Source organism: Suncus etruscus, chromosome 5 (genome assembly GCF_024139225.1).
Source record: "Suncus etruscus isolate mSunEtr1 chromosome 5, mSunEtr1.pri.cur, whole genome shotgun sequence".
Taxonomy (NCBI): domain Eukaryota; kingdom Metazoa; phylum Chordata; class Mammalia; order Eulipotyphla; family Soricidae; genus Suncus; species Suncus etruscus.
In genome coordinates this window covers 78,572,688-78,577,952 of record NC_064852.1, presented here as the reverse complement: position 1 = coordinate 78,577,952, position 5,265 = coordinate 78,572,688, and the positions used below count along the sequence as shown (strand labels likewise).

The 5,265-nt window shown below is 40.7% G+C and overlaps 1 non-coding gene across 1 annotated transcript; it reads left to right on the top strand.

Moving 5' to 3' along the window:
- Positions 1 to 711: 711 nt before the first annotated feature.
- On the top strand, positions 712 to 818 carry LOC126010635 (U6 spliceosomal RNA). Its single transcript, XR_007496654.1, has one exon. It is a non-coding gene; the product is annotated as a U6 spliceosomal RNA (small nuclear RNA).
- The last annotated feature ends 4,447 nt before the right edge of the window (positions 819 to 5,265 follow it).

Genomic DNA, 5,265 nt, shown 5'->3' with positions numbered 1-5,265 from the left:
GAAAGGAGGCAAAGTGATATACATGATAGCCTTTCATTTTATTGCAATAACAATATTGCAAACCACAGTATCTAAGAGAGAGAGAGAGAGAGAGAGAGAGAGAGAGAGAGAGAGAGAAATGTCTGTCATAGAGGCAGGTGGGAGGGACGTTGAGGAAAGCGTGGGAAGAAAGCTAGAGACATTGGTGAGGTAAAATGTGCACCGGTGAAAGGATGGGTGTTGGACATTGTATGACTGAAACTCAATCATGAACAACTTTGTTTCATGATTCAATACAAGATTCAATCACCATGTATCTCGTAGTGATTGAAATTTTTTAAATAATTTTATTGTGACCAAAAATGAATAACAAATCTCTCACAGTAATATTTAAGGTACATAGTGACAATAAACCAGGGCCATTCTCACCACCAGGGTTGTCTTCCTTTTCACCCCTTTGTTCCAGTATATGTCACAGATTCCCTCTTTTGCCCCCCCTCCCGAAGTGCTAGTGTAACTGTTCCCCTCTGTGTATAGCTTGTTGTAAATAGGATGCCGATTCTGTTGTTGACTTTGGGTTTGGTGTTTAAGTCTGATCATTTTTTATTTCTACTCAATGTTTATACTGCTGCTTGGTCCTGGTACCATTTATTTTTATTTTCCCCTCAATTTATGAGGCATAAACAAGATGATTTACATTTTTAAAATAATTTAAAAATAAAATATTCTCCTGTGCTAGCTTCGGCAGCACATATACTAAAATTGGAATGATACAGAGAAGATTAGCATGGCCGCTAAGCAAGGATGACATGCAAATTTGTGAAGCATTCCACATTTTTATGTACCTTAGATATCACTGTGAAAGATTTGTAATTTACTTTGGCCACAATAAAAATTTTAAAAAAATATATTCTTCTCCCAGATGTTCTCATGGTTTTCTTCTCCCTGGTGTTACCTAGATTTTTCTATTCAACTTGTTTATTTTTTTGTTTGTTTGTTTTGTTTTTTGGGGGGGCACACCTGTTTGATGCTCAGGGATTACTCCTGCTATGCGCTCAGAAATTGCCCCTGGCTTGGGGGGACTATATGGGATGCCGGGGGATTGAACCACGGTCCTTCCTTGGCTAGCACTTGCAAGGCAGACACCTTACCTCTAGCGCCACCTCACCGGCCCCTCAAATTCTATTCAAATACCTTTTATGAGGCCTGCCTTGGTCACTGAATGTGTAAAAATTCTAATCCCCTCCCTGATTTATTTTTTATTTCTATCTGTTACTTTTTTTTTCTATCTATTACTACCTGAAATAATATTATAAAATTGTTCTTTAAGACATTTACTACTGCATCTTAGCACATAGTAAATATATAATATTGTTTAATTTAAAATATATCATATGACTATCTGTCTACTTTTCTTTCTCCTGTCTTCTATTTGTCTAAATTTCAAAACATCTGAGATTCTGGACTAGAACAACAGCACAGTATGTAAGGTGCTTGCCTTGCACAGGATTTCCAGCACTACAAATAGCCCCCAACCCCCATCAGGACACACAGACAGGAGTAAGCCCTTAGTACTGTTAGATATGCCCCAAAAAGAGAAAAAGAAAAAGGAAGAGAAAGGAAGTAGGGAGGGAGGGAAGGAAGGAAGGAAGGAAGAGGAAGGAAGGAAGGAAGGAAGGAAGGAAGGAAGGAAGGAAGGAAGGAAGGAAGGAAGGAAGGGAGGGAGGGAGGGAGGGAGGGAGGGAGGGAGGGAGGGAGGGAGGAAGGAAGGAAGGAAGGAAGGGAGGGAGGGAGGGAGGGAGGGAGGGAGGGAGGGAGGGAGGAAGGAAGGAAGGAAGGAAGGAAGGAAGGAAGGAAGGAAGGAAGGAAGGAAGGGAGGGAGGGAGGGAGGGAAGGAGGGAGGAAGGGAGGGAAGAAGGGAGGAAGGAAGGAAGGAAGGAAGGAAGGAAGGAAGGAAGGAAGGAAGGAAGGAAGGAAGGAAGGAAGGAAGGAAGGAAGGAAGGAGGGAAGGAAGGAAGGAAGGAAGGAAGGAAGGAAGGAAGGAAGGAAGGAAGGAAGGAAGGAAGGAAGGAAGGAAGGAAGGAAGGAAGGGAAGGAAGGAAGGAGGGAAGGAAGGAAGGAAGGAAGGAAGGGAAGGAAGGAGGGAAGGGAGGAAGGAAGGAAGGAAGGGAAGGAAGGAGGGAAGGAAGGAAAGAAGGAAGGAGGGAAGGAAGGAAAGAAGGAAGGAAAGTAGGAAGGAAGGAAGGAAGGAAGGAAGGAAGGAAGGAAGGAAGGAAGGAAGGAAGGAAGGATGAAAGGAAAGTAGGAAGGAAGGAAGGAAGAGAAGAAGGGAAGGAGAGGAGAGGAAGGGAAGAAGGAAGGAAGGAAAGGAAGAAGGGAAGGAGAGGAAGGAAAGAAGGAAGGAAGGAGGGAGGGTGGAAGGGAAGAAGGAAGAAAGAATGGAAGGAAGGAAAGAAGGTTGGAAGGATGGAAGGAAGGAAGGTTGGAAGGATGGCAGGAAGGTTGGAAGAAAGGAAGGTTGGAAGGAAGGAAGGTGGGAAGGAAGGAAGGTGGGAAGGAAGGAAGGAAGGAAGGAAGGAAGGAAGGAAGGAAGGAAGGAAGGAAGGAAGGAAGGAAGGAAGGAAGGATGGGAGGAAGGAAGGATGGATGAAAAGAAGAAAGGAGGGAGGGATGGAAGGAAGAAAGGCGGGAGGGAGGGAAGAAGAAAAGAGGGAGGGAGGGAGAGGAGGAAGGGAAGGAGGGAGGGAAGGAAGGAAGGAAGGAAGGAAGGAAGGAAGGAAGGAAGGAAGGGAGGGAAGGAAGGAGGGAAGGAAGGAGGGAGGAAAGGAAGGAAGGAAGGAAGGAAGGAGGGAAGGAAGAAAACTCCTGATATTCTTCTTACATAAATAATTTTATTCATAAATAATAGTGATCATATCAGGTCACCTAGTAAGCAAATAGATGAGTGTATTCCCTATAACAAAATTTCTGATCCCCAGTTTCTAATAACCAGAATATTAAGTCACATGGCATAGAACATGAAGTTCAATATTTATTCAAGGAATAATCTTGACCGTTTCCCTTGGTTTGTATAAAAATACAATAAGCATTAGAGAAAATGTGAATAAAAGCAGGGAATACTACCATATTTGTTCGAGTATAAAGCGCAAATTTTCTACCAAAAAAAAAAAAAAAAAGAAATCAAAGTTTGGGTGCGCATTCTAAACGAGGGCTGGGGTGGGGTGGCAGTGGTGGCCAGTCCAATGAGGGCACAGGAGAATTGTGAATTCTCACTGCGCCTTTTCCGGGCTGCAGAAACCTGGCCTATCTCTCGTGACACCCTGGTTTGGTTAAAACATCACGGGAATACATACCAATAGAAATGATCATCAAGAGTTTTTGGGGGCCCGGAGAGATAGCACAGCGGCGTTTGCCTTGCAAGTAGCCGATCCAGGACCAAAGGTGGTTGGTTCGAATCCCGGTGTCCCATATGGTCCCCTGTGCCTGCCAGGAGCTATTTCTGAGCAGACAGCCAGGAATAACACCTGAGCACGGCCAGGTGTGACCCAAAAACCAAAAAAAAAAAAAAAAAAAAGAGTTTTTGGAAGACAGGCATCAGCAATAACATTGATTAACAAGGATGGCACAGAAGACGACCTGCTATGGAATTCAGACTCAGAAGAAACTGGAGAAACAGATGTTCCTGCCAACTGGGACACTGATGAAAAATCAACTCGAGAAGAATGGGAACAACTCTGAAGTGTATCTGATGATGAATCTGACTTTGAAGCATTTTAAATAAATATTGTTACCGGTCATTTTATTTCGGTATTGTGTTTATACCAGTTTATGTTGTCAAAAAATGATTTTTATCATGGCCGCACGTGTTCAACAACTTTTTTTGTCAATTACAATGCTAGGTGTGAAACAAAGCAATAGGGCTTTCACCTTGCACCCAATAATCACAAGCATCCCCAGAGCCCCACCAAAAGAAATTTCTAAGCACATGACCCTAAGTAATCCCTGAGTACATTGGGTGTGTATACTCAAATAAACAATTAAGAACATAATAACCAAATACCTTCTTTCATTCCATTCTAGTGTAAAAATAACAAAGTAGAACTTTCTATTTCATTGTTTTCCTTCACCTACTTTTCTCATTAAGGCTTACAAATTTAATGACAACTACCTAGAATAATAAACAGAATGAGATTTTAGGTTACATCTTTCTTCTCCCCAGCAAGCCCCCTTATAGTTTTTCTCTTCTATTCTTCTTATTCTTCCCCATTTCCATTCTTTCCTTTCCTGCCCTCACTTTACCTTCTCTTCTCTCTAACTTTCTAACTCTACTTCAACAGTTTCCTCAGTTCTTATAATGGGAAGTTCCTAATGTTTAAATCTATGTGTTATTTATGTGTTCTAAATCATTTTCATATTAGAGATGATTATTCATTTTAATAATAAACCATGAAGAAGCCAGTGTTTTAGCATAATATTAAGAACTTCTAATAGCAATTTTAGGCAATAAAAATACTTAGGAGATAATGTATTGGTCATTATAGCCTCCTTAAAATCCCTCTCATGAATTGATTTGCATGACTATTACTAGTCTATTTGAATTAACTTTATGTGCCAGTACTGTTCATTTACATTCATTCAGTCAATACCGTTGGCTACCAACTTTGTTAAGGCATTACACTGTGTATCTGTGTCACAAGTCCATGCTGCCAGTATGTACTACTACATCCTACAGGAATTCTTGTTAGTAGGAAATCTTGTTAGGATACATAATTAATAAGCTCAGTGCAAAGTTTGCTTGCAGGAGGCCTAAGATTTCCAACACCACTAGATTCTTTGAACAGTAGATTCCCTCAGCACAATAGAATATATTTTCTTCTTCATCTACACAAATTTCTCAACAATGTGATCTTATTCTTTGCAGGGCATAGCTATCACAAGACATATTATCAAAAGAAATTGACTCCAAAATACACAAATATGTCAATAAATTTCTATTATGCTCATTGATCTGTTAAGATACATAAATTATATCTTATTTCAAATGTAGGTCAGCTTATCCTCAGTTAAGCAAAAAAGGTAAAATCATTCTTTATAAAGATTACTTGAAAATGTTCACTTTCACCAGCTTTAAAATCCTCTTTAGTCAGTTTTCATGTGCCCCACATATATCCACAATACATTACATTACCATCTGCACTAAACGCTGCACTCCCACTCTGCCTTGTTATTCTTACACCTAATCCTCTTTGTAACCCTTACACCTCCCACACTATCTATCCTAACTTC